Genomic DNA, 8895 nt, shown 5'->3' with positions numbered 1-8895 from the left:
GAAAAGAGAAGGGCAAGGAATATGGCAGTAACAACTCAGAGGGACGCTGCTCCCTTTGGGGGTGAACTGGAGGCATTGGGAGTCCCAAGCAGAGGTGGGTGGGACTCCTGGAGAAAGTGACTCATCTGAGACGGGATAGCACAAGGTGGTTAGGCCAAGAGTGGGAGGAAGAGCCTTCAGATCCAGGGCCAGAGCGTGTGGGAAGTCCTGGAGGCTGCAGATAAGCCGTCACCAGAGACCCACAGGAAGCAGACGATGACGAAGTACACACCATGAGGGGGAGTATCAGCGAGCAGGGACCGGTCAAGGAGGACCTTGAAAGCCATGCTAAGGGTCAATGCTTCATCCTGAGGGCAATTAGAAACCCTTTGTATTAGCAGAAGTATTACACGATCAGGTAACTGTGAGAGACAGGTCACCATCATTGTAATGCAGAGGGCAGCTTAAAGGGGGGTGGCATGCAGGCAGGATGCCAGGGACAGACAGGTGCCATGGGCAGCGGGGGAGGTGGGGCTTGGTCCTGGGTGCCCTGGAGACCGAGCTGAGAGCTGGCCTGGCGTCGAGTGGCTGAGTCCGAGTCCACTGAGTGTTCGTGCCAGCCCTCCTCTTGCCAGCCTGCCCCAGACAAAAGTTACATGAGCAGGCTGGACAACTAATTAGGTTCAGGTGCTCAGACCCCTGGATGCTGTGGGGAGGGGACAAGCAATAGAAAGTCCCTCCCCATCCCTCCTGCAGAGGAAGTCCCCATGTAGCCCTCTGGTGCAGTTCAGTGTCCTGATTGAGCTCAGGTTTAAGGAAAGAGGGGTATGGGTGGAGGAACTGGGTAGTGGGGGAGGTGGAGAAGTCAGGCAGGTTTGTATGCTGAGACCGAGTCTGTTCGTTTGACACGTGTGTCTGTCATACGTGAACTTATCAGGTGTGTGTGTTCACCTACTATCAGTGATGCAAACCTGTGTCAGCATGTGTGTCCATGCATGTCTGTACATGTGAATTCATGTGTGTGAGTGTGTGGATTGGTGGTTATGGGTTTGTGTGTGTGTTGGTGTGTGTGCCTGCATTTATCTGAGTGTATATGTGCTCTCACTATGGCTCTGCTGTGTCCCTCATTTCCTGGGAGGGGGTGAGGAGGGCTGGCATTTGCTAGCCCCTAGCCCAAGTATTACTCCCAGGCCACCGCTAGGCTCCCTAAGTCTGTCCAGCCCACAGCCGCCCCTCTGTATTGCACCCCTGCCCAGCAGCAATGGGCTGAAAACAGACATTTTCCAGCATCTCTGTCCAGTCTTCCCAGGACTCTGCCTTGTCTGTGAAAGGTTGGACCCTGAGGTGGGGCAGGCGAAGGTCCCTGGGCAGAAGTGACTCAGATTCACAGAAACGACTTACACACACACACCTAACACATGCACTAGCACAGACATGTGTGCACATGTGTTCACCATGCATGAGTACAAGTGTGTACTTGCTTTCATGTCTTCAGCCCAAGAGAGGTAGAAAGAGCCAACGAGAGCACCAGGTGCCCCGGAGAAGCCTGGGTACCTGTCCTGTCTTACACCCTGTACCTGTATCCAGTCCATATTCAGGGCTGTCCAGGTGAATGGATGCTGGGCCTAGTAGAAAGGCAGGCTTCTGCATGTAGAATGCGTATGGGCACCTTCATAAGTACACTGAAGCCCAGGAACACATGAGAGCTTCTATGTGCAACCATGAGACTTGAGTGAACAATGTGCTTCCATTATCTGATACTCCCATACCAGGACACACACACACACACACACACACACACACACACACTATGGTCATCTGAACCTGGGGAGAACAGTGGACAGGCCCAGCTCTGCCACTTACTTGACTGTGTGACCTTGAGCAAGTTACTTCACCTCTCCAAGCTTCAGATAAAGATCATGTACAATGGAGATAATAATCATACCCGCCTCACAGAGTTATGATGAGACGAACAGGTACACATCCACTTATTTCACATAGACTTTTTTGCATTCCTGTTCCACCCATGTGCCAGGCACTGAGGTTATGACAATGAACAAGACAGAAAAATCTCTGCCCTCATGGAGTTTACATTCTGGTTCATACATACTAATGTATGTGTGGCCCTGATGCGATGTGTGGCACACGGCAGGTGCTCAATAAATGTTTACTTCAAATGCTCTCCTCTCACATGATAGTATTTCCTGAGCTAGAAGCCAGGCAGGAGCCCCTCTCCTCTCCCTCATTCCCAGTTCTTGACTCCAACCTCAGTACTTTGCAGAAGCCTCTGGCTCCTCCTTCAAGGGTAGGAAGTGGGTGGGGCACAGCTGCAGATGCGCAAGAGTTTAAAGTATGGCACTTGGTCTTGGAGTAGGGAGGAGGGGAAGGACTGATGTCCTGACTGCCCCCCTTGTGGTTGGGAGGAGAGAGCCCCATTGGAGGGCACTGGGCAGGCAACTCCAAGCATTGTCACATCACCACCTGCCCTGTAGCAGCCCCGCTTTCCCCAAGGGCCCTGTGGGCCTTAGGACTTGGCAGGAAAACTGGAGGAGCTCAGGGAGGCAAGAGGTGGTGTCTGAGCTCATCCAGGCAGGACCCCTCCCACGGAAGTGGAAGCCTAAAGGGAGTGTTTCATGAAGGAGGGAATTCCTGAGGGTGCAGCCTGTCCTGGAGTGGGGACAGGTCACCTGGCTCCAGATTGAGTCAACCAGCTTTCACTGAGCACCTACTGTCAGGCCCTTGGGTGGCCATTGGCTCAATGGGTCCTCTCTGTAAAGCCAATATTCTGCCCATCTTTTAGGGGAGCAGATCAAAGTTCAGAGAGACCAGATGCTTTGCCCTGAGTCACAGAGCAAGTCAGCAAGTGGAAAGCAGTTGTGCCCCAGTCTTTTCTGTGCTGACTCCAAGACAGAGGAGAGAGGGAGGAGGAGGACTCAGTTTACTGAGGGGCCCTGAGCACAAGCAGGGCAAAGGCAAGCCTCTGGAAGTGGGGCACTGATGCAGGCCCGCAACACACCAATGCTGCAGGAGGACCAGCCCCACTTGACTCTGGAGGCCTGGGGTAGGGAGCGAGGGATGATAAACACCTTTCCTAATGCTTGGCTGTGCCCACCCTCGTCACTCACTTCTGGAGGAACTCTGGGGCAGCCCCTGGTGAAGGGGAGTCTCTGAGGAGGAACAGTCAGTGGGGTAAAGGACAATCAGCGCATTGGCAGGGAAGGGGGATCCCAGCTGCTCCAGGCTCATCAAGATCTCACCCCAGGACAATCCTTGCTCCCTCTTACTTTGGAGGTCTGCATTGGGGGCCAGGGACTGTGACTCCCAGAGGGCTGGAGGGTCACTTGCAGGAGGTAGAGGAAGGCACGGTGGGTCCCATCAGTCCCTTCTCCTTGCTCTCTGGTTCTCAGTTTCATAGCAATCCACTACAATGCCCATCCTACTGGTGACTTGAGGACCTGGTGGAGGGGACGGCTGAATCCACCTGGAACTACACAGGCTGGAGAGGTCCTAGGCTCTCTAACCAAGCCATGACAGAAGTCACCTGTGGTTGGTGGGAACTGGGCAGGTGGGAGGGTGGTGAGAGAGGTGCTCTTGTGTCCAAGCTCATGGCCCAGATGTGAGGGCTGGGGTTGGTCGACAGGAGATGCCAATCAGCGAACTCTCTGGACAGAGGAGTCATCACCCCAACACTTTACCCCACTGATTGTTCCCCCTCTCAGAGTCTCCCCTTCACCAGGGGCTGCCCCAGAGTTCCTCCAGAAGTGAGTGACGAGGGTGGGCACAGCCAGGCATTAGGAAAAGTGTTTATCATCCCTCGCCTCCCTACCCCAGGCCTCCAGAGTCAAGTGGGGCTGGTTCTCCTGCAGTAATGCACCCAGCCTACCCAGAGCCCAGGGAGTGACTGACTCCTCCCTCAGTCCTGCCGCAGCAAGTCCAGCCTAGTCCCCATGAGCTCAGGCCACTGGCCCCCCCATCCCTAGTCCCTCTGCAGAACATTCCACATATGAAGCTGAGTGAGTGTGATTGGGCTGAGTGTGCGATTACGAGTGTGCACTGTGACAGTGTGTGTATGTGAGTGTGTATGTGTGGAGCGTGAGTGTGCATGTGTTAGACCTGGTTGCCAAGCATGCGTGCACATGCACCTGGGAACATTTGTGTATGGGAGTTAACAATCAGCATCTCAAGTCTCCCAGGGACTCTGGAGATCTCCAATCCCCCCACCGTAGGACCAAATCCTTGTGTGGGTGTGTGTCTGTACATGGGGGCAGGGAGAGGGACCAACAGAAATTGTCACCAGTGTTTCCAAATTGCCCGCTGGCCACCAGGCAAGCACTTGACACACAAAATCTTGTTAACCAGCACAACAACCCTGCAAGGTAAGGAAGGTGACGACCCAGTGTCTAGACTGGAACCCAAGACTCAGTCGAGGCCCCTCAGGCCTGTGACTCTCCCCGTGACCTGGGGGTGTATGTGCAAGGACCCAGAGGGGGACAGGTGTAGGCATGAGTGTGCACATCAGGCTGCGTGGAGGAAGCCAGGGTGGGGATTCGTGGATCAGGGTGTCAGCACACATGTGGGAGCTGCTGCAGGCTCGGGGCTGTGGTTGGAGAGAAAGCGAGTGAGGATCTGAGTGCGGACAAGGATGAGGGTGTGTGGGGGGAGGTTCTGTGTGGGGGAAGACAGAGAGAGCGAGAGGGAGAAGAAGGAAGAGATGTGCGAGCCTATGTGCATCTGAGCGCGGGTGTGTGAAATGCATCGAGTTTTTCCTTTTTTCTTTCTCTTCTCTGCCTTCAACCAGGAACAGATGTCTGAGCAGTCTGACGAATTGGAAACATCTGAAACAACTGTCCGAGCTGAAGTATAATAAATAGACCTTTCATCACATTCCCTGGAAGGGGGTCCCTGGGGACAGGCTCCAGGGGGCATCTGAGGGGTTGGGGGTTGAGACTGGCCTGAGGATGGGTGAGTGGAAGGACAGACAGCCTGGTCTCCCCTCTCCTGGGAAGGACAGACTGCCCCGGGAGGACGGGAAGACCGACCTGCCCCCAGCCCCTCCAAGCATCCACAGGCTTTGGTTTTCCTATCTGTGCAGCGAGCGTGGTGTTTGCTCTGGGGTCTGGGACCTGGCACCCTAAGGAAGAAGCATTTTTAACTGGAAAACAGGCTGCAGTTGGCCCAACAAAGGGACAGAGGGCCGTATGCCAGGTTCTTGCCCCCTGCCCCTGCTTCTCCTTGGGCTGGGCTTCCATACCAAGGTACCCTTAGTCCCCAGAGTTTCCTCGCCTTCAACTTTCCAAGGCGAGGCATACTGCCCTCCCTCCTTCGCCAGCTGTGTCTGTTGGAAGGGTCTGGTGAGACAATTACAGCTGGGGCTGGCTGGAGCAGGCAGGGGCCTGGAGAGGGGGGCCCAGCCCAGTGTTGGGCAGGGGGTGTCCTGGCAGGCCTCACCCCCCACCCCTCCACCATGGCCTCATCCCGGACCCACATCTGCCACGGCTGCAGAGGCACATTCCTAAGAACGACTCCAGAAATGGAGGCCCAGAGGCCTCATTCTCATGGGAGCCAGATGCAGCGCCTAGGACCCCAGCAGGGAGAGATGGGCAGAGGTGGGACCAAGGAGTCAGGGCCTCCAGTCCAGGCCCACCAGAAGCCAGGTGTGAGAGGAGGGCAGACCACAGGGTTCAGGATGGGCAAGAATCTTCTAGAAATTTGGATTCCAGGGATTTTGATTTCAGAGACATCAGTGGCAATACCTCAAAGGAGAGGGCCTTGGGGCCTCCCAGTCTGTCAACTCTTGCCTGGGTCTTTGTTTAGGGGTCTTTCACAGCAGCAGCAAAGAAAACATTCCCCTGAACCCTCAGAGCCGAATGAAGGAGAAAGTAGATGGTTCTGACTCCACCACTGACCCAATAGTTATGTGACCTTGGCCATCTCTAGAAGCTGCTGGGCCTCAGTGTCTCTGTGAAGCAGGGGTACATTAGTTCCCATCTCATCAAATTGCTACAGAGGTCCCATGATGAAGTGTGAGTGTCCACTGCAGAAGCTAGGAAATTATCAAAGCTCCATTCAATAAGTATTGACCAGGGGTTTAGCCTGGGCCGAGTCATGCTCTTGGCCCTGGAGTTGAAAGCAATGACCTCCAAGCCTTTATACACACTGTTCCTTCTGCCTAAAGTACCCTTCTTCCCCCTCCTCACTGGTTACTTCTGCTCACCTTTCAGGTCTCACCTTGAATGTCCCTGCCTCAGGAAGCCCTTCCCCAATCCACTGCCTGGGTTAGCACCCTCTGCCTGTGCTCCCCTAAACACCCTGCCTTCTCTCGTGGCAATAGTCATCACATCTTATGGTGACCGCTTGATCAAGGATGACACCCCTCCCCATCCCCCAGCCCCTAAGACTGAGCTTGTTGCAGGCAGGCACCGTGTCTGCCTTATGCTTCCCCGTAACCCCAGGGCCTATCAGTGTTTGGAGTGAGGCTGTTCATTTTTTGAAAGCTAACACTTACGTGGTATATATTTTGTGCCAGGTAGTGTATTATGAGATTTACACATACAAACTCATCCTATCCTAACAATTCTTTGAGGAGGATAGCTATTATATTTTGGAGAGGATAATTAATGGCCTTAGGTTATGTCGCTGGTAATAAATGAATGAATGAATGACATAAAATCAGCTCATCGTCTAGTGAGGAAGACAGGTAACCATGACAATATGGAGAGACGAATTGTAGCCCAGCATCTGTGGGAGCCCAGCAAGGCTTGTTCTGGCTCCTATTCCAGGTGCTCATTCTGGTCCCTCTAACCAGAAACTGGGCAGGCCCTCTTCCTTCCCTCAAAGCCCAGTACTCCTCCCTCCCCAACCAGAAGTCACCCTGCCCAGCCTAGGGGTTCAGACCAGCCGACCTGGGACTCAGATTCCCTAAGCTGCTCCTGCCTTGGTCCCTGCCCCTACATGTTCCCTATCTGCTGAGGGCATCATGGGGACAGGGCGCCTGGGCTTCTAGCTCCTTTTGCTTAAGCAAACAAATAAACCAAATGTTCTCAGCTTGGATGGGAGGAGGTGTCCTCCCTAATCCAAACCAATGCTTCTCTTTGGCAAGGGCCCCTTATGAGTCTCCTTGCTGTCTCACCCCTCCCAGAGTCCCTTCCCTTTGAGAGCCAGCCTCAGTCCCTAGCACCTGAGACTTTGTCACCAGAGATGGCTCCCAAAGGACCACATCAACAAGGTCCTTCTGACAAGTCAGACCTCATGAGGACTCCTGGGGTTCGCAGCCAGGACAAAGGGCTAGGTCTCTCCCTGGGTGATGTCAAAGCAGATGGGAGGCCTCGGGAGGGCCTGTCAGGCAGGGATTTGGCAAGGTGCTAGGACCCTAGGTTCCTTCCAAGTAGCCAAGGCCTGAGAATGAGGACAGCCCGTGTGTTTGCAGGGGTGTGCCCCAGTCACATGGACAGGTGTCAGTGCATATTGACACATGTGTGCCTGTGTGTGCCCACGGAAGTGTGCTCAAGTGTGTGAGGGATGCTGAATGTCCACATGGGGTGGCTGTCTCTGTGTGTGTCTGTGTGTGCTAGTACTCTGGGGGAGTGCCCATGGGAGTGTGTGAGTGTGCGTGCGCATGTCAGGAACTGGTGTGAAGGTTTCACGTGGGCCTCCATGTGCCTGCATGGTTCTGACAGAGCATGTTGTGTGCAGTGTGAAATGACAGGGAACTCCAGCAGCCTGACATCCACACTCTGCCCAGCCCTGGCAGTCCCTGCCTCACTTGGCTCAGACTCTCAGAGAGGATTTTGGAACGTTTGAGAAGGCGGCATCCCAGCCCCTTGCAGTCACCCAGACAGGCCCACTGGGTGGGGAGGAAACCAGAGACTTTGGAGGCTCCCGTGGGCCTAACTCAGTTACACGCTCATTACATAGCTTCTCTATTGTGAGCCCAATGCTGCTGGCCCGGGCAGGGTGTGGCATATACCTCTCCACCCCGACTCAGCAGGCCCCAGCCCTGCAGTCCTCCTGCTTGGTGTGGGGAAGGTTGAGAGAGGTCCCCAGCTCTCAGAACCCCAGTGTGAGGGGGGACATGGCCCTGCTCTAACCAGAGAGGCGGTTCCCAGAGGAGTCTAGAGGCGGATACTCTGTGCATCCCCAGGAGGCAGACATGGATATAGACAGTGTGGGCTCATCTCAGCCCTGATCACCCCTCCTCTCAAGAATCCTCTCCCCTTGGACTGGCACTCAGTGCATGCTGGGGGCACAGCTGTCTCAGTGTGCTGGGAGCCACCCCGGGAAGCAGGAGGGGCCTGAGTGATCTCCCTTCACACGAGATGCAGAGATGCGCAGTTCCTCACACCCCCAGACCGTCACAGTTAGCCGTGTGGTTTGCAAAACACAACGCCAGCCTAATGAGAAGCATATTGTCTCCCAGAAGAGGCCGGGAGGAGAGGAGAGGGCAGCTCCAGCACCCTGCCTCCCCCAGGAGGGCCTCTGAGCAGAAGAGAAGAAGGCCAATGGCCCCTCTGCCTACCCCCTCCAAAACCCCCCCCATACTCTGTCTTTCCCTACTCCAGGGTCCCCAGGTCTTCGCCTTCCCTCCTGGGGGGTCATTTGGGAGCCAGATGTGGAGCTCCAGCCTCTGGGAGGGAGGGGAAAGGAGAAGAGAGAGAGAGTGGCCTTTGGAGTCAAACAGATGTAGACATTGGAATGTGAGCTCCACCACTTGCTCACGAATTGTGATGTTGGGCAAGTTTCCGAACGTTTCTGGGCTGTTGTGCCAATACTTCCCCTTCTAATGGTGACCCGAGGAGTGAAGCAGATCCCTCACGCCATACCTGGGAAGCAACACCTGTCACATTGTAGGTGCTCCACACCTGGGATGTAGAGGAGGGAAAGACACAAGGAGGGTGTGGGGGGAATTCTTAGCTAATG

Source organism: Carlito syrichta, unplaced genomic scaffold (genome assembly GCF_000164805.1).
Source record: "Carlito syrichta isolate Samal-C Ts95f unplaced genomic scaffold, Tarsius_syrichta-2.0.1 Scaffold305386, whole genome shotgun sequence".
Classification (NCBI taxonomy): domain Eukaryota; kingdom Metazoa; phylum Chordata; class Mammalia; order Primates; family Tarsiidae; genus Carlito; species Carlito syrichta.
The sequence above is the reverse complement of the archived record's forward strand: the minus strand, read 5'-3'. Positions refer to the sequence as shown.